This window comes from Mobula birostris, chromosome 19, assembly GCF_030028105.1.
Source record: "Mobula birostris isolate sMobBir1 chromosome 19, sMobBir1.hap1, whole genome shotgun sequence".
NCBI classification, from domain to species: Eukaryota; Metazoa; Chordata; class Chondrichthyes; order Myliobatiformes; family Myliobatidae; genus Mobula; species Mobula birostris.
Window position 1 is genome coordinate 44,665,483 of NC_092388.1, and position 21,731 is coordinate 44,687,213.

The following is a 21,731-nucleotide window of genomic DNA, read 5'->3' on the forward strand; positions in this document are numbered from 1 at the left end:
GTTAGGACATTTTTGGGGCTAGGACATAAAGCAAATATTGACTTCAGTGACCAACCTTCAGATCTGTGTATGAATTGAAGATTAAGTCTAAAATGTAACACTGAACAATGGGTAATCAATGCTGATTTAAATTCATTACGTGTGTATTTGGGTGTCTGGAGCACGGGTGTGAGGAAGGGGTGTGTATTTCACAGGAAGCACTGCAAATATGGATTTGTTTGAATTGCCTTGAATTTTTCTTTGATCTTTAGTATATAAAATGATATGTAGGGTTGGGCCAAGCAGACCTAATGGTGACCTCAGATCATCTGGCAGCAAGCGAGACGCGTTTGTCAGCACCAGCTCTGATTCTCATCCTCATCCTCAGGTTCAGGTTTGATTCAATGAGATAGAACTCATGCAAGCAATGTTATGTGAGCACTGTACTTCGTTAGACGTAACAGTCCATGATACTACTTTCAGTCCCTGGAGGCTTGCCAAATATATAAAATAAATTGTCTTGAAAAATGACAAAATAAGGGTGATTATAGGTATGAGTGTTGACAAAGCACAGGCAGAACAGAGGTTATTTTTATGAGGGTAAATTATACTAGGATGCAAATAATATACTTAATCAACATTAAAAATTCAATTCTAATAAGTATTTTAAACCCATGAAGAGTATCTAGAATAAATTCACCAAGATGATTCCAGGGAAAGAAAACTATGGTTATGAGGCTAGACTGGAGATAATGCATCAGCAGGAGAGAGAAGCATAAGAGGAACTTTAATGAAAGTTTAAACTAAATTATTCCCTGCTGAAGGGCCATTGTCCTGAAATGTTTACTTGGTTTCTCTCTGTACAGATACTGCCTGAGGTTCAGCTTGTTTTTCAGCATTTTCTGGTTTTATTATAGCAGAACGCTTTGTTCTTCTTTAAATGGTATCAAGAGATCATCTGAACCATAGCAACAGGCCCACATAGGCTGAAGGCGTCTGATTAAAATTATATTCAAGGAATTGTGCTTCCAACAATGAAACATTCCCTCCACATTGTGTGACAGTATCAAACTATTCTCATGTCTTGGAGAGGGATTTGAATCCATAACCTCATCGTTTCGATGCAAGAATATTATCAATCATGTCAAAATAACAAAATGATTCTCAAACCGTATTGCATATCTAAAGATGGTAAAAAAATGAAAAAAAGTGCAACATTTAATGTATATGTACTTAGTTTTAGACAAAAATTGATTGCATAAGTCCTTACATAATTCATTTCCCTCTGGAAAGCTGAAAGGAGCTGGTTTATCCAGTGATAAATTAGGCAAGTGGTGCTCAGATTGATTGTTGGAATGTCCATGTAGATAATAGAAAAAGCCTCGTGAAAAAGCCTCTTCATGATGCAAAAATGCAGCACTCATTTTGGGAGGCTATCTGCTCAAGGACGGACCAGAGATTGCAGTACAGTTATAAAGGCAAAGGTACAGTGGGCTACCAGGTGCCTCTATCATTACCCCACAGGATTTTTGATGCAATGGTTGTACGGAATTAAAATGATTATGTTCAGTAAGCAACATATAACCTAAACTGCTGACCAAAACTTTAGCAGCATACTTCAGGAATTTCATCCACCCTCGGCAAGTCCCTTTGTTCGTATTGTCAGTTTACGCAATGTGCAAGTATCCTCCTATCTTAATGGGCTCGGAACTGTTCCACGCCTGAAGGAGCAGGTGGGACCATTGTGCCACGGGAGGTCAACAGTGCAGGACGGGGAGGCCAAATGGAGAAGATCAGGGGCAGAAGGAGGATCGGATAGGGTGTCTGGGAGATAGAGGGACTTATGTTGGGCAGGGAGATTGTTTGTGGGAGTGGGTTATGAATGGCTGGAGAAGCAATTGGGAACCATAAGGCAACAGATGCCAAGGGTATGGGGAAAAGAAAGTGACATTTTTCCCAAAGATATGCTTTATTTATAAACTTTACTGACTATAATACAATATAAGGGTATACTGCCATATACAAGACATTGTCCTGTTATATACAAAGTTTACAGCATATAGGAAATAGGGCCATTTTTCTTTCAGGTACATTCTGAGAGTGATGAATGCAATCAGGTGTTACACAGGACCATTCCCCTAGTGCCCAGTGTTGAGAGATCTTATGTAGTTCCTTTCCCTATACAGCCGAGAGGCAGCCACAGCAATGTTCAGTATTCTAAGTCACACAGACCTTCATCTTAGAATGTGCCAGTCTACGGCATTTGGTCTGGAGAGCTCTGTGCAGTGAAAATGTAGCTTCAGACAGTCGATGATCTTAACATAGAAAAAAAACATAGGAAACCTACAGCACAATACAGGCTCTTTGACCCACAATGCTGTGCTGAACATGTACTTACTTCAGAAATTACCTAGGGTTACCCATAGCCCTCTATTTTTCGAAGCTCCATGTACCTATCCAGGAGTCTCTTAAAACAGTGGTCCCCAACCTCCGGGCTGTGGACGGATACATTGCCGCAAAGCATGCAGGAGTGTAGCGGTAGTCGGAATGCACCCAGCACATCTTTAAGAAAAAAGCCGAAATAAACAAGCTAATTAATTAGGTGCTGCCTGCACGTAAATGTCAGCCCAAATCAGAGGCGATTGCCGATTTCACTTGCTCTACGCAATGTTCACTCCTCTTTCCAGGGCTCTGCAGCCTTTAGCTGTTCCATTGTTTGGTCAATTTAAACGCCAGCCCAGACAGGCTGAAAAGACAGGGCTGTCAGGATCGAGGTGACATGTTGAATCTACACAAACTTCTAATAAAGTATAGGCTCTGCCGTGCTTTCTTTGTAATGACAGTTACGTGCTGATTCCAGGACAGATCCTCTGACACTTTTCAGAGAGAGAAACGTCGATCCTTAATGCCGAAGAATTTAAAGTTATTGACCCTCTCCACCTCAGTTCCTCTAATGAAGACTGGCTTCTGGGCGGCGTCTAATTAGCTTGTTTATTTCAGCTTTTTTCTTAAAGATGTGTTGGGTGCGCTCCGGCTACCGCTGTACCACTGCACTCTTCGCGGCCCAGAGGTTATGGACCACTGTCTTAAAAGACCCTATCGTATTCGCCTCCACCACTGTTGCTGGTAGCCCATTCCACGCGCTCACCACTCTCTGCGTAAAAAACTTACCCCTGACATCTCCTCTGTACCTTCTTCCAAGCACCTTCAAACTGTGCTCTCTTGTGCTAGCCATTTCAGCCCTGGGAAAAAGCCCCTGACTATCCACATGATCAATGCCTTTCATCACCTTATACACCTCTATCAGGTCACCTCTCATCTTCCGTTGCTCCAAGGAGAAAAGGCTGAGTTCACTCAACCTATTCTCATAAGGCATGCTCCCCAATCCAGGCAACATCCTTGTAAATCTCCTCTGCACCCTTTCTATGGTTTCCACATCCTTCCTGTAGTGAGGCAATCAGAACTAAGCACAGTACTCCAAGTGGGGTCTGACCAGGGTCCTATATAGCTTCCAATGCAACTGAGGTTTGACCTAGTATCCATCACTGGGATCAGGTGCAAAGCACAGACTCCAGCTTTAAGCAACTGCCCGGGATAAACCTTGATAAAGACCACTGCATTTCATTTCAAAATTTTCCTGGCATAAACACACCCCAAAATCTCTCATCTGCCCCACAGCCAACTCAAAGGCAGCATGGGGTGGGACTGAATTTAATAAAGAATGTGACAGAGAATGGCCTTACCACCAGTGAGGTGAGGTCTTAGTGTTTGTTTCAATATTCTCCAGCAGAATGGAGTTGATTGTGCAAAGCAATGACCCTTCCTCAGATAATCTTTCAGCAGCAGCTACTTTTTCCCTCAGCACCTATTCCTGGCGACAGCTGCAAAGCACAGAGTCCTGTGTGATGCAGATAATCAGGATTAACCTCTGCAAAGACCGCCACATTTCCTTGAAGATCAAAAGTAGTGCCAAAGGCCAAAACATGAATTAACAGACTGCAAGGTGTAAAGCTGCTGGTGCCAATGGGAATTACTAAGGACCCCCTGCTCTCCCAAGTGTGTACTTTACTGAACATAAAGACTAGCTTTATTTATCACATATGACACATAATGGGTCATTTGTGTCAACAACAACAGACCGAGGATGTGCTAGGGGTAGCCTGTAAATGTCACCATGCATCTTGTGACAACATAGCTTGCCCATAACATACTGACCCTTATTAACCCATATGTCTTTGGAATCTGGGAGGAAACCAGAGGACTTGGAAGAAATGCACAGTCATGAGGAGAACGTACAAACACCTTACAGACACCAGCAGAATCGAGCCCGTGTCTCCGGTGAGGTAATAGCCTTATGTTAACTGCTACACTACTGTGCTGCTGTACTCAAGTGCACCTTCCTTGAGTCTGGTTAGTGCTATTAGCATGCAGCCAAACCCTGCCCTGCCATTGATACCACAGCCTTGAAGTCAACCCAATGCAATGGCTCCTCGTGTCACCTTCCTTACATTTGTTCAGCTAATGTAACAAGCAGACAACTTTCGAAACCTGTCAGGTACCTACTATCACCTAAGTAACACACACAAAGTGCTGGAGGGACTCAACAGGCCAGGCAGCATCTATGGAAAAAGAGTACAGTCGAAGTTTTGGGCCGAGGCCCTTCAGCAAGACTGGAGAAAAAATGCTGAGGAGTAGATTTAAAAGGTGGGGGGGAGGGGGAGGTGAGCGAGAACACAAGGTGATAGGTGAAACGGGGAGGGGGAGGGATGAAGTAAAGAGCTGGGAAGTTGATTGGTGAAAGAGATACAGATAAAAGGTGACAAAAGGAAAAAAAGGGGGGAGGAGCACCAGAGGGAGGTGATGGGTGGGCAAGGCGAGAGAGGGAAAAGGGGATGGGGAAAGGTGAGGCGGGCGGAATTACTGGAAGTTCGAGAAATCGATGTTCATGCCATCAGGTTGGAGGCTATCCAGATGGAATATAAGGTTTTGTTCATCCAGCCCGAATGTGGCCTCATCACGACAGTGGAGGAGGCCATGGATAGATATAGCGGGATGGGAATGGGAAGTAGAATTAAAATGGGTGGCCACTGGGAGTTTCCACTTTTCCTGGCGGACAGAGCATAGATGCTTGGTGAAGCGGTCTCCCAATCTATGACCGGTCTCACCGATATGCAGAAGGCCACACCAGGAGCCCCAGATACAGCGGTTGACCTCCAACAGACTCACAGGTGAAGTGTCGCCTCACCTGGAAGGACTGTTTGGGGCCCTGAATGGTAGTGAGGGAGGAGGTGTAGGGACAGCTGTAGCACTCGTTCCACTTGCAAGGATAAGTGCCAGGACAGGGATCAGTGGAGAGGGACGAATGTTATAATCGCCTTTCCATTTGGAGTTCTCTGACACTTTAACCTCCACCCTCTAACCAGCAAACTGTCTGGTTTCAAAGAATCCTCTCTGGTTCTGCTACCCTCACGTAGTCTATCTCAGCAATGATGAAGAGCGCAGTAAAAACCTGAGCCAAGGTGTTGATCCAAACAAGAAAATTATTCAACACCCAACAGCAGGGTCTAATGAGTTTCAGCACCCTCGCCTAAGGGTGGTTCTATGCAGGATGTGCAGCCAGGCTATTTATTGCAAAGAAACAAATCAGTCTGTGACCATGGAAACCTGCATTAAGAAATGGACTGTATTGCCACATCATGGCCTTGCTATATATTTGATAGAGATACCTTTGGGGTAATCTTCTTCTCCAAATAGATTACTCAGTGGCTTATGGTCCTCCAACTCAGTTTATAAAGTACTTGCAGCCATGCAGAAGAGGACAAAGAGGTTAAAACTGAGAGACACAAATTAGGATTAATACACAGGAGTTGCTTAAATTTCAGCTGTTGGCTATATACAATCCATGTGGCTGTCTCTAATTTGTCAATATGATAAGTGTTTTCCTCTCCAACTCAATAGGTAGCCTAGTCTTCCAACAGAGTAGATTAGCACAGACTATTTGAGAAGGCAAACCAAATGCTTCACTATAATGACACTATTGTTGCCTTGATATTCATCTGACTGCTAACGTTAACACACTATATAGATTAGCCCTCAATTGAAAAGAGTTAAGTCAATGAAATGATTTTCAGTGGCAGAGTGCATGGTAACATGGTACCAAGGTAACATTTCTGAACAACTGGCGACCTGTCACACTCTGCTCAATAATAAGCTGGTCAAGCTTAGAGAGGCTGGTCAAGGACTACTTCTGCAGTATGCTAGCACACACACTGGACACCCTCCAATTCGCTTACTGACACAACCGATCGACAGATGACGCAATAGCCGCAGATCTACACACTGTCCTTACACATCTGGCAAAGAAAGATAGCTATGTGAGAATGTTGTTCTTGAACTACAGTTCAGCATTCAACACCATAATTCCCTCCAGGCTCAACAACAAGCTCAGAGACCTCGGCCTTCCCCCTGCCTTGTGCAGTTGGATCTTGGACTTCCTGTCAGATCACCAGCAGGTGGTAAGAGTGGGCTCCCTCGCCTCTGCCCCTCAACACAGGTGCCCCTCAGGGCTGTGTCCTAAGCCCCCTCTTTTACTCTCTGTATACTCATGACTGTGTCGCCACTCACAGCTCCAATCTGCTAATTAAATTTGCTGATGATACTCATTGATTGGCCTAATCTTAAATAATAACGAGGCAACATACAGAGAAGTCATCAACCTGGCACAGTGGTGTCAAGAAAACAACCTCTCCCTCAATGTTGCAAAAACAAAGGACCTGGTTGTGGATTACAGGAGGAATGGAGACAGGTTAACCCCTATTGACATCAATGGATCTGGGGCTGAGAGAGTGAACAGCTTTAAGTTTCTCAGCATCCACATCACTGAGGATCTCACATCGTCTGTACACACCAGCTGTGTGGTGAAAAAAGCACAATGCCTCCCTCACATCAGACGGTTGAAGAAGTTTGGTATGGGCCCCCAAATCCTAAGAACTTTCTACAGGGGCACAATTGAGAGCATCTTGACTGGCTGCATCACTGCCTGGTTCTAGTTGGTCGTGTACTTCACAAGTATGTAGCAGCGTAAAAATTATCAACATATCCTTCAGTGCATTCATTGCTTGAAATGATTGAGAGTGAGAATAATGGATTCTGATTTCAGTTAATGGAAAAAAAGATCAGAAATCACCTGGATCCATGAAAAGCAAGGCAGTGCAGTGACCACCTGCAAAGAATCTACTCGATTGTCTTTAGAAACATAGAAACATAGAAAATAGGTGCAGGAGTAGGCCATTCGGCCCTTCGAGCCTGCACCGCCATTTATTATGATCATAGCTGATCATCCAACTCAGAACCCCGCCCCAGCCTTCCCTCCATACCCCCTGACCCCCGTAGCCACAAGGGCCATATCTAACTCCCTCTTAAATATAGCCAATGAACTGGCCTCAACTGTTTCCTGTGGCAGAGAATTCCACAGATTCACCACTCTCTGTGTGAAGAAGTTTTTCCTAATCTCGGTCCTAAAAGGCTTCCCCTCTATCCTCAAACTGTGGCCCCTCGTTCTGGACTTCCCCAACATCGGGAACAATCTTCCTGCATCTAGCCTGTCCAATCCCTTTAGGATCTTATACGTTTCAATCAGATCCCCCCTCAATCTTCTAAATTCCAACGAGTACAAGCCCAGTTCATCCAGTCTTTCTTCATATGAAAGTCCTGCCATCCCAGGAATCAATCTGGTGAACCTTCTTCGTACTCCCTCTATGGCAAGGATGTCTTTCCTCAGATTAGGGGACCAAAACTGCACACAATACTCCAGGTGTGGTCTCACCAAGGCCTTTTACAACTGCAGTAGTACCTCCCTGCTCCTGTACTTGAATCCTCTCGCTATAAATGCCAGCATACCATTCGCCTTTTTCACCGCCTGCTGTACCTGCATGCCCACTTTCAATGACTGGTGTATAATGACACCCAGGTCTCGTTTCACCTCCCCTTTTCCTAATCGGCCACCATTCAGATAATAATCTGTTTTCCTATTTTTGCCACCAAAGTGGATAACTTCACATTTATCCACATTAAATTGCATCTTCCATGAATTTGCCCACTCACCCAACCTGTCCAAGTCACCCTGCATCCTCTTAGCATCCTCCTCACAGCTAACACCGCCACCCAGCTTCGTGTCATCCGCAAACTTGGAGATGCTGCATTTAATTTCCTCATCCAAGTCATTAATATATATTGTAAACAACTGGGGTCCCAGCACTGAGCCTTGCGGTACCCCACTAGTCACCGCCTGCCATTCTGAAAAGGTCCCATTTATTCCCACTCTTTGCTTCCTGTCTGCTAACCAACTCTCCACCCACACCAATACCTTACCCCCAATACCGTGTGCTTTAAGTTTGCACACTAATCTCCTGTGTGGGACCTTGTCAAAAGCCTTCTGAAAATCCAAATATACCACATCCACTGGTTCTCCCCTATCCACTCTACTAGTTACATCCTCAAAAAATTCTATGAGATTCGTCAGACATGATTTTCCTTTCACAAATCCATGCTGACTTTGTCCGATGATTTCACCGCTTTCCAAATGTGCTGTTATCACATCCTTGATAACTGACTCCAGCAGTTTCCCCACCACCGACGTTAGGCTAACCGGTCTATAATTCCCCGGTTTCTCTCTCCCTCCTTTTTTAAAAAGTGGAGTTACATTAGCCACCCTCCAATCCTCAGGAACTAGTCCAGAATCTAACGAGTTTTGAAAAATTATCACTAATGCATCCACTATTTCTTGGGCTACTTCCTTAAGCACCCTGGGATGCGGACCTTCTGGCCCTGGGGATTTATCTGCCTTCAATCCCTTCAATTTACCTAACACCACTTCCCTACTAACATGTATTTCGCTCAGTTCCTCCATCTCACTGAACCCTCTGTCCCCTACTATTTCTGGAAGATTATTTATGTCCTCCTTAGGGAAGACAGAACCAAAGTAATTATTCAATTGGTCTGCCATGTCCTTGCTCCCCATAATCAACTCACCTGTTTCTGTCTGCAGGGGACCTACATTTGTCTTTACCAGTCTTTTCCTTTTTACATATCTATAAAAGCTATTACAGTCCGTTTTTATGTTTCCTGCCAGTTTTCTCTCATAATCTTTTTTCCCCTTCCTAATTAAGCCCTTTGTCCTCCTCTGCTGAACTCTGAATTTCTTCCAGTCCTCAGGTGAGCCACTTTCTCTGGCTAATTTGTATGCTTCTTCTTTGGAATTGATACTATCCCTAATTTCTCTTGTCAGCCATGGGTGCAATACCTTCCTTGATTTATTCTTTTGCCAAACTGGGATGAACAATTGTTGTAGTTCATCCATGCAACCTTTAAATGCTTGCCATTGCATATCCACCGTCAATCCTTTAAGTGTCTTCTTCTAAATTTACAGGCGTATGCGCTAATATCAAATTTACAGGTTTGGTTTCTATAGGGGCACAACTGAGAGTATCACTGCCTGGTATGGGAACTGTACTTCCCTCAATCGCAGGAATCTGCAGAGAGTGGTACAGACAGCCCAGCGCATCTGTAGAGTGAACTTCCCACTATTCAGGACATTTACAAACACAGGTGTGTAAAAAGGCCCCGAAGGATCATTGGCGACCCGAGTCACCCCAAACACAAACTGTTCCAGCTGCTACCATCCGGGAAACAGTACTGCAGCATAAAAGCCAGGACCAACAGGCTCCGGGACAGCTTCTTCCACCAGGCCATCAGACTGATAAATTCATGCTGGTACAATTGTATTCCTATGTTATATTGACTGTCCAGTTGTACATACTATTTATTATAAATTACTATGTATTGCACATTGCACATTTAGATGGAGATGTAATGTAAAGATTTTTACTCCTCATGTATGTGATCTAAGTAATAAAGTCAATTCAATTCAGAGTGCATCCTACATGGAGGATGAATTCTTTTAGGGATTTTTTAGCACTAGTTTTCAAAGCAAGTTAAAAAAAATCTCTCCAGCTCCAGACTTGTAACCATTTCTGACTCTCCAATCAGGTCTTCAAGGTTCAAATTACATTTATTATCGAAATGTGCATACTATATACAGCCTTGAGATTTATCTCCTTAGAGGTAGCCCTAAAACAAAGAAATCCAATAGAACCCATGAAACAAGAAGACTGTCCAACACCCAATGTGCAAAATAAAAAGGAAAAGGTCATTGTGATGAATAACAGAAATCTTATCCACAGAAATGTGCTAAGGTAATCAGTGTGCAATATCCTTTTCTCTGTACACTAATTGAAGGTTTACGGTGATGCATAGTTATCAACAGCCCTTTATTTCCTCCTCAGCAGGTAGGAAGTTCTCTTGTAATAATTTTAACACCGACTTTCTGTGCTGAAAACATGTTTCAGAATGGTTTGGAACTAATAAAGTCCTTTTAATGTACAATTGCTATTACAATGTGGAAATTAAGATAGTATTAACAAAGGAACTGTCAATGCTCTCTGTCATCACCTTTATAAAGTTCAGAAATTTCATGCAATCTTCTCTAGATATGGAAATACATAGGGAGTTGCCAGGAGAAAAGCCAGGGGCTTAAATGGTAATAGATAAAAGGAGGAGATCCAATCTCAAAAAGAATAGGAAATTGGAATATGACCTGGAAAGCTATCAGAAGCAGCCCTGGAACTGCGCCAGAGTTAGCCTCATGAACAAGGCACAAGTCGAAGACATGTGGAAGAACTATTTTATAAAAAGAAGGAGATGAAAGAGTTGACATATAAAGAAGCAAGTATAATATATAGGTATAAGAAAGAAAGAGGCAAAAACACCTCAGAGTAGATTGGAATGGAGTTTCAAAATGAGTCTGGAGAGGCACATAATTACAGAATTTTATCAGGGGCTGATTTGATATTCCGGTTTGCCTGTCCTTGTTGAATTAATTTTACTGCAATGCTCACGCCTGCATGGTATCAAGCTGTCCTTCTTGCTATAATTTTTCAAATAGATCCTTTGTGATTAAAGTAAACTCTCTGCAACCACTAGGCTAGCTTGACTGATTGCTAATTAATGTACCTGAAGGAGGCTTTGTCATTTCATTATGATGCTTTATCAAGTGCTACCATTGATTTTTTTTTTGCTCTCCTCTAATTAAAGAGTCGGTAGATACTGCTTTACATGGTGAAAGCAAGCATTTCTTAACGTTTGTTTCACTGCTGACTAATAGGCTATTTAAATTAAATTGGTCTATTGCTGAACTGCAAAACATCTGCTTAGGCTTAGTGATGCCCTTTGCATCTGAGTGGGTTTTAGTCCAATTTCAGGATATTAAATGTATAATTAAGTCTAATATTCCAATACAGTACTGATGATAAAATGCTAAATCAAGCCACCTTTTTGCAAGTAAAAGCACTATTCTGAAGAACAGATCTTCATGATGCTTGGTGATATTTATTCCGTCAACCAACACCACTGGTCATTTTCTATTGTGTATTTTCTTTGCAAATTGGCTGCCACGTTTGCTTTAGTGTGACTAAATTGAAATGTGCTTCACTGACTTTAAAACAATTTGGATTATGTTAAAACCATGTCCTGGAATTCTTCATTCTGACACTCCAATAATAATCCAAAGCAGAAGAATTGTATTCCACCACCTCACGGCCCAGTGTGGATCTTAGATATTGCTCTATCATTACCAACAAATCAATAGTGAGACATGCAGAAGTTGCAAGTCTTACTAACTGAGCTGTCAGCTTGTTAAATCTCCAACAAAGAGAGTGCAAAGCAATGGAAGCACAAATAGTAAATCAGATCCAAGCTTTGCAATCCACCCATGGTGTGGTACTTGTCCATTATGGAAAATTGACTACAGGAGATCTGTCCATATAAAGCAGAGCTCAGCCGATTACTGCTGCACCACTCTGCTCTCTATAGTCAGGAAAGCACTATCAATCAGCAATTACTTGCTAATAATCAGCTCAACTTGGATTAAGTCAGGACCTTTCATTTTTTGATCGTCACAAATTTGGTCAAAATATGGACAAAGGAGTGAATCCACAAGGTGACTGACTGTGACTTTCAAGGCAGCACTTAATTGAGTATGGCATCAAGAAGGCCTGATGTCAATGTGGATCTCACTGGGTTAGCAGGTGAACACAATGGAAATTGACTGCGTGCTTTCAGCTCAGTTAAGGGTCAGAACTGGGTCTTGTCTGGCCTTCTCATGATGGCCTGACTGAGCACATTATCCAGGTCAGGATGATTTGAGTAGATTTAGAGTCATAATTCACGGAAACAGGTGCTTCATTCCACCTCATGCATCCCACCACCAAGCACATCTTTCCCCCTCTCCCACTTTCCACTTCCTGCAGGGATCGCTCCCTACGTGACTCCCTTGTCCATTTGTCCCTCCATGATGATCTTCCACCTGGCACTTAAACTTGCAAGTGGAACAAATGCCACACCTGCCCCCACGCCTCCTCTTTCAGTACCATTCAGGACCCCAAAAGGTCCTTCCAGGTGAGGTGACACTTCACCTGTAAGTCTGTTGGGGTCATCTACTGTATCTAGTGCTCTCTCCTGTATAATGGTGAGACCTGACGTAGATTGGGAGACCACTTGGCTGAGCACCTACGCTCTGTCCGCCAGAAATAGAGGGATCTCCCGGTAGCCATCCATTCCGATTCCAATTCTACTTCCCATTCCTATTCCGACAACTTAGTCCTCCTCTACTGCTACACTCAGGTTGGAGGGGCAACATTTTATATTCCATCTGGGTAGCCTCCAACCTGATGGCATGAACATCGATTTTCCAAACTTCTGGTATTTGCACCACCCCTTCACCATTCTCCATTCCTGTTTCGTTCTCTCACCTTATCTCCTTACCTGCCCATCACCTTCCTCTAGTGCTCCTCCTTCTTCCCTTTCTCCCATGGCCTTCTGTCCTCTCCTGTCAGATTCCCCATCCTCCAGCCCTTTATCTGTTTCACCAAACAAATTCCCAGCTCTTTACTTCACCCCTCCCCCTCTCCTGCTTTCACCTATCACCTACCACTTTGTATTTCTTCAAAGGTCTCAGAAGTATATTTAATGTCAGAGAAATGTATACGAGGGGTGATTGATAAGTCCATGGCCTAAGGTAGAAGGGGTCAATTTTAGAAAACGTAGAAACTACTTACACACTTAGTCCAGCGGTCGTGGAGCATACGGATCCCTTCTTTGTAGAAGTTGGTGTCTTGGACCTCCAGAAGTGGTCCACAGCAGGAGTGATTGGTAAGTTCATGGCCTAACATAGAAGGAGATGAGTTATTAACTTCAAACTTTTTGCATTTTCACTCAAAGGGTTGAACTGCACATGCATGTAATGAGAGCTGTATAACTCATCCCCTTCTACTCTAGGCCACAAACTTACCAATCACCCGTGCTGTGGACCACTTCTACAAAGAAGGGATCCGTATGCTCCACGGCCGCTGGACTAGGTGTGTACATGTAGGAGGGGACTATGTTGAAAAATATATCTGCTAGGTTTTCTAAAATTGACTCCTTCTACCTTAGGCCACGAACGTATCAATCACCCCTACTATATACATCCTGAAATTCTTTTCCTTCGCAACCATCCTCAAGAACAGAGGAGTGCCCCAAAGAATGACTGACAGTTAAATGTTAGATCTCCAATGTCTCCCCCTGCCAGCTCCCCTCCCAACTTCTTAGTCTGACTTCTCATCTTTTTTTCCCAGTCATGATGAAGGGTCTCGGCCCGAAACATCAACTGATTACTCTTTTCCATAGACGCTGCCTGGCTTGCTGAATTCCTCCAGCATTTTGTGTGTGTTGCTTTGCCATCCACACTGACGGTGTTGCCCGGTGAGCTAATCCCATCTCCCATGGGCCTCCAGACCCCTCCTATCCAAGTACGCAGTGAGATGGCTTTTAGATGTTGCTAATGTGCCCGACTCAAACACTGTTTCTGGTAGCTCGTTCCAAATATTCAGCGGTGTGAAGAAGCTGCGCCTGATGTCCCTTTTAAATCTCTTGCCTTTGGTCTTAAGCCCACGTCTTTGTTTTTAGCACACCCTGTCTGGGAAAAAAAAAATTCTAGACCCTTATCACCTCATATGCTTCCACCAGGTCACTCTTCAGTCTCCTGAATTCCAGGAAATATGCTTCTAGTCTATGCAACCTCTCATTGTAATTCAAGTCCCCAAGTACAGACAACAACTTGGTAAATCTGTTCTACACACTTTCTAGTTCAGTAGTATCTTTCTTATAAGAGGGTGACCAAAACTATACACAATACTCCAAGTACAGCCTTACTAACATCTTAGTTAACTGCAGCATAACTTCCCAAATCTATACTCAGTGCCCTAATTGATAAAGGCCAGCAACCAAAAGACTTCTTCACGACACCATCTAGCTGTGATTTTGCTTTCAGTGAACTATGCACATGCCCTCCTTGGTCACTCTCTTCCATAACACTTCCCAGGGCCACTACCGTTCACTGTACAAATCCTACAATGGTCTGATTTCCCAAAACACAATGCCTCACATTTATCTGAATTGAAACCCATTTGCCAATCCTTAGCCCGCATACCCAGCTGATCAAATTCCTCCTGTAATTTTTCATAACATTCTACACTGTCTACAAAACTACCTACTTTAGTTAAACTTATTAACCATGTCCAAATCATTTCCATAAACTGAAAAAAAAAACCAAAGGTCTCAGCACCAACTGCTGTGGCACACAGGTAGACACAGGCCTCCAGTCTGAGAAACAACCTCTGACCATCACCCTCTGCTTCCTACCGCTGAACTAATTATAAATCCAACCACCATCTCCTCTGTGGTGTGCTTTTAATACGTGAGCAATATTGTGAACACATTGTTTGATTAAGCAGTCTTGTTCATTTAAATCCTGCATTACAGGTTATATATAAATGTATATGAATGTCATACATCATCATGCAACCACGTCATACGTGAGCACATCACTAAATGCAAAAACAAAACTAAGATACGTTATTTCTGGCTCTGTGATTTTCTTTCAATTTGCTTTATGTTTACAGAGTAAACAAAAGTAAAACAAAACAGTGGTAACAAGAAGATTTTAAATGAATTCAAGACAATTAGTTGCCTGCTGAAGCACAGTGAGGTGTTTGAGTTAAACAAAAGTGCAGCCCTTGTTTCTTCGGAAGGGAGAGAGATGGCTGAGTTAAAAGACCATCTGAGCTTTGCTAATCTCATGAACGTACTGCAGGAACATTTGGAACTGATTGCTGATTGTGGAATGCTTTAGCTTTCATAAACAGAATCAAAATGAAGGGGAGTCCATTTCAGCATACGTGGCTGAATTGAAGAGATTGTCTGAGCATTGTCAGTTCAATGTTGGGCTTGATGATGCACTGAGATTATTTGATTTGTGATATCTTACAAGAAAACATTCAAAATAACTCCTAACTGCAGCACAACTCAAATTTAAAAGAGGTTGAAATAGCTGTAACAGCAACCAGAGACCCAATTGAGTTGCGTCAGGAATGAAAGTGAGGGTGAACAAAATTGCAATGTCCAAGCAGAAACCTGACTGGCTGAAAGTTTTATCATTGTGGCAGGGGCTCACATATACTAAACTAATGCAGGTTTAAAGATGAAGCTTTCAGAAAATGCAATGACGTAGGACACATACAAAGAGCATGGACTGCACAGTGAAGAGAAAAAGATAAAAAGACAAGTTGCTGTTTCAAAAAGAGCAATATTCTTCATGGTGTTGATGAAAAATCTGATAAAGATGAGAGTGATACAGGACAGAGTAGCCTTGAGATTTACAATGTGAAAACTAAAGAGACAAGCAATATGGCTTAAAGCAGAAACATGGAAAGTTAATCAAAATAGAATTAGATGCCAGTTCAGCAGTTTTAGTCATTCCACAAAATGAGTTTGAATGCTTTTTCAAAGAGATTGAAATGAAGCCCGCAGATGTCCAACTAAGAAATTATACTGGAGAAAAGATAACTCCTGGGGGAATGACATTCATAACAGTGAAATACAACAACCAACGAGCCATCTGTGATAAAGTAGCCAGTGAGCTAGATTGCATGGAAGCTGAAGGAATTCTTTCCAAGGTTGTGTGGAGCCCGTGGACAATGCCAGTGTTCCCAATGGATGGAAGGATGGATCTGTCAGGATCTGTGGTGATTTTAAGGTCACCATTGTTCAGGCATATTTGGGAGACATGCAATATACAGTAGCAAATAGTAATTTCAATAGCAACCAGTATTCAGAACTGAATATGGTTAAAGATTCAAAGTACTTTTATTATCAAAAATATATGAATTATACACCTTGAGATTTGTTTGTTTATAGGCAGCCACAAAGCAAGAAACCCAAAAAGCTCAATTTTAAAGGAGACCATAACCACTGCACTGAGAAAGAGGGGAAAACACAAACACACACACACACACACACACACACACACACACACACACACACACACACACACACACACACACACACACATCACGCGAACAGCACTCCAAACCAGATTGAGTCCCTGGAGCAGCTGGAGTAGGCCCCAAACCTCAGTCTCAATTCATCATATTAGCAGGGTGAAAACACCACAAAACTCATCGAGACAACATCCCCTGGAGCAGTTCACAGCCTTGGTGCTGCAGAGAGAGGAATGAACGTCGCGGGAAAGTGAGCAAAATCAGCCTGACCCTTGCCTCCAGTCCTGATACTCGGGCTCTCCAGCCTATCAGGACCGGGGTTTAAACTGCCCAAGCCTCACTCTCAGACCCGGATCCTGGCACAGCAACGTGCCTGAGCCGCACAGTCCTAAACAGTTGTTGATCTCACCAGATCGGCTCGGCGATTGGAGTGATCCAACCTCACACCCAGGTTAGGTGGACAGACAGCGAAACTCTTCGACATTGACTCCTCCCCAAATCATTCACTCCAACAGCAACAGTGATACCAGCTCCATCTGCGATCCCTTCTTAAACTTGTTGTGCCTCGGCTTTGTGATACACCTGCATGGCTCATTCCTCGAATCATCTTCTCCTCCGCTTGCTTCTTCATTGTTTGTGGTGACAGTAGACAACAATTGACTTCAGAAAAGGTATTATTAGTAATAATTTTAGTAGTATTTCTTCCCTTCTGAACTACCAGTATGCTGTTGCACATTTTCAGTTGTGCCATCTCAAACTGAAACTGATATGGATTGAAGATTGAATTTAAAATGCAGCTCAGAACAATGGTCTTAAATTGCAGACCGGGAAAAACCTAATTGACCTGAGAAGTCTGCATATGTATGAACGCAATCAACACCATTTTGACCTAAAATGTCTGCTTATGCATGAATAGGACTCAGAAACAACAGTAATTAACAATCGTTTTAGGTGTGTTGATGGGAGGATCCAATATTTGAAAAATTACATGTAACTCAAAAAATTGTTCAGTTATCTTTGTTCTTTAATATATAAAATATGGTGCAATGTTGGGTCGGGGAGCTGCTGTCTCTCTCGAGTGACTCCAAAGGCTGCCAGCTTGTGTGTGTCTTGAATAAAGACTTTTATATCTACCAGCTGTGTCTCTCTGGTGGTTTTATTCACAGTCACTACAATCATCAACCCACCACTGAAAGTAGATCAATATCCTTTGCCTGGGACAGAGGATATCTTTGCAAACCTTACTGGAGGGAAACACTTCAGCAAGGTGGACTTAGCTGAGGCCTACCTCCAGATGGAAATGGAAGAAGAGTCCAAAGTGTTTCTAACCATAAACACACACAAATGGAGTTATTGTTACATAGCTTTATTTTCATAGTAACATCTCCACCTGCACTTGGATGACGCCATTGTTATCAGAAAGGATGTCAAGAAACATTTCCAAAATCTCAGGACAGTGAAAAGATCACAGTGCAACAGGTGTGAATTCTTTAAAGCAAGCATCACCTAATGTGGTCACTCCATTGATGCACAAAGATTACACAAGTGTGCTGACAAAATTCAAACAGTAGTAGATGCCCCAAAGGCAAAAGATGTGTCAGAGTTGTGGTGTTTTTTTAGGATTTGTCAATTACTATAACAGTTTCCTGTCAAACTGGCCGCTATACTCCACCCTTTGAATTCATTACTGCAGATTGGGAAGAAATGGCAATGGACAAAATTATATGAACTGGCTTTCCAAAAGATAAAGGAACTGGTAACATTAGACACTGTACTCACACGTCATGATCCACATCGCCCAATGAAGCTTGTTTGGGATGCCAACACATCCAGAAGAAAGGTGTCCGGAGCTGTCATATCAGTTCCTGCAGTCCCAGAGTTCATTCCTACAACCACCATGGAGAGAGCCCCAGAACCTGAGATTGTTTCACAGCCACAAGTCTCTCCGGAAGTGCTAAGCAGATGACTGCTCTTGTCAGGAAAGACATTATCCCACAAGAGTAAGAAATCTTCCAGGGCAATTAAATCTTTAGACCTGAAGCAGGCAATTTAAAACTTACTATGCTATAAAATATTTACATTTACATTATCAAGTACATATATATATTTAGTTGAGATGCATTCTATATTGAAATGGTGTTTACAGCTAAACAGGAGGAGTGTTATGTATTTAATATTTCAGTAACATTGTAAATATATTGTTTAAGCATTCTTCTTTGTTTACATAATTCATTTGGGGTTATATGTAAAAGTATGTGAATGGCATATGTCATCATGCCACCACGTCATACGTGTACGCATTGCTAAAAGTAAAGATGAAACCAAGAAATGAAATACTTGTGACACTGTTTTTGCTTTCAATTAGTTTTATGTTTTGGAGTTACGAAACATAACACCCTGAATCCCATATGATCTAATTTGCAGACCAGCCTATCATGAGGAACTTTGTCAAAGGCCTTGCTACAGTCCATCTTGACAACTTCCATTACCGAACCACATTTACCCTCTTGGTTACCTTCTCAAAGTACTTCAAGAGAATTATCCAGTATGACTTCCCATGCACAAAGCTAAGCTGATTGTCCTAAATCAGACCCTGCCTCTTCAAATGTTGGTAGATCCTGTCCCACAGAATCCTCTCCATAAATGTACCCATCACCAATTACATACTCACTGGCATGTAGTTACGGCTTCTTTCAGCTACCCTTTTTGAACAATGATACTATATTAGCCATATTAGCCATTCCTCCGGAAGCTCACCTGTGCCCAGATATGAAGCAACAGCCTTCGCAATTTCTTCTCTAGCCTCCCACAAAGTCCAAGAATATACTAGGCCCTGGGGGTTCGAAGTTCAACATTCAAAGTATATTTTATTATCAAAGTACATATATATCACTATATACAACCCTGAGATTCATTTTCTTGTGGCCAGCAAATGTATAGAACAGTAACTATAATAGGGTTCATGAAAGATCATCCAGAGTGCAAAAGACAACACACTGTGCAAATGCAAAAATAAATTAATAGCAATAAATAACGAGAACACGGGATGATGAGATGAAAAGTCCTTGAAAGTGAGATCATTGAGTGTGGGAACATTTCAATGATGGGACAAGTGAAGTTGAGTGCAGTTATCTCCTTTTATTCAAAAGCCTGATGTTTGAGGGGTATTAACTGTTCCCGAACCTGATGGTGTGAGTCCTTGAATCTTTTACCTGATGACAGCAGTGAGAAGATAGCATAACCTGGATGGTGGGGAGCTCTGATGATGGATGCTGCTTTCCTAACAATCATGTAGATGTGCTCAGTTGTTTTACCCATGATGTACTGGGCCAAACCCACTACTTTTAGATGTCATGCTGAATCTCCTCATACTCCTCAGGAACTAGAGATGTTTAAACACAAAATACCTTACAGATGCTGGGGTCAAAGCAACACTCACAACACGCTGGAGGAACTCAGCAGGTCGGGCAGCATCCGTGGAAACAATCAGTCAACATTTTGGGCCGGGACCCTTCGTCAGGACTGAAGAGGGGAGGGGCAGAGGCCCTATAAAGAAGGTGGGGGGAGGGTGGGAAGGAGAAGGCTGGTAGGTGCCAGGTGAAAAACCAGTAAGGGGAAAGCTAAAGGGGTGGGGGAGGGGAAACAGGGAGGTGATAGGCAGGAAAGGTGAAGTAGGAATAGGGGAAAACACAATAGGTAGTAGAAGGATGCGGAACCATGAGGGAGGTGATAGGCAGCTGGGGGAGGGGGCAGAGTGAAATAGGGATAGAGGAAGGGAGGGGGAGGGAATTACCGGAAGTTGGATTACTCTATGTTCGTACCAAGGGACTGGAGACTACCTAGACGGTATATGAGGTGTTGCTCCTCCAACCTGAGTTTAGCCTCATCATGGCAGTAGAGGAGGCCATGTATGGACATATCCGAATGGGAATGGGAAGCAGAGTTGAAGTGGGTGGCAACCGGGAGATCCTGTGTGTTGTGGTTCCCCAATTAGCGTTGGGTTTCACCGATGTAGAGGAGGCCGCACTGGGAGCACCGGATGCAATAGATGACCCCAACAGACTCACAAGTGAAGTGTTGCCTCACCTGGAAAGACTGTTTGGGGCCCTGAATGGTAGCAAGAGAGGAGGTGTAGGGACAGGTGTAGCACTTACGCTTACAGGGATAAGTGCCGGGTGGGAGATCCATGGGGAGGGACGTGTAGACCAGGGAGTTGCGGAGGGACCGATCCCTGTAGAAAGCGGAGAGGGGTGGAGAGGGAAAGATGTGCTTAGTGTTGGGGTCCTGTTGAAGGTGGCGGAAGTTGCGGAGGATAATGTGCTGGATCCGGAGGCTGGTGGGGTGGTTGGTGAGGACAAGGGGAACTCTGTCCCTGTTGTGGTGGCGGGAGGATGGGGTGAGGGCCGAAGTGCAGGAAATGGAGGAGATGCGGGTGAGGGCATCATTGATGACGGTAGAAGAGAAACCATGATCCTTAAAGAAAGAGGACATTTGAGATGTCCTGGAACAGAAAGCCTCATCCTGGGAGCAGATGCGGCGGAGACGGAGGAACTGGGAATAGGGAATGGCATTTTTGCATGTGGCGGGGTGGGAAGAGGTATAGTCGAGGTAGTTATGAGAGTCAGTGGGCTTGTAGTAGATGTCAGTGAACAGTCTGTCTCCAGAGATGGAGACTGAGAGATCGAGAAAGGGGAGGGAAGTGTCCGAGATAGACCAAGTGAATTTGAGGGCTGGGTGGAAGTTTGAAGTAAAGTCGATGAAATTGATGAGCTCAGCTTGGGTGCAGGAAGCAGCACCAATGTAGTCGTCAATGTAGCGAAGGAAAAGTTGGGGAGCAGTACCAGAATAGGTTTGGAGCACAGACTGTTCAGCATAACCAACGAAGAGCCAGGTATAGTTGGAGCCCATGCGAGTTCCCATAGCTACACCCTTAGTCTGAAGAAAGTGGGAAGAGCCAAAAGAGAAGTTATTAAGTGTGAGTACCAGTTCCGCCAACCAGAGGAAGGTAGTGGTGGTGGGGAACTGGTGAGGTCTATTGTCCAGAAAGCAGCGGAGGACTTTGAGGCCTTCTTGATGGGGAATGAAGGCGTATAAGGATTGGACATCCATAGTGAAAATGAAGCAGTCGGGACCGGGGAACTGGAAGTTATTGAAGAGGTGGAGAGCATGGGATGTGTCCCGGATGTAGGTGGGGAGGGGCTGAACTATGGGTGACAAAATGGAGTCCAGGTAGGCAGATACAAGTTTGGTGGGACAGGAGCAGGCAGAAAATATGGGTCTACCGGGACAGTCAGGCTTGTGGATCTTGGGGGGGAGGTA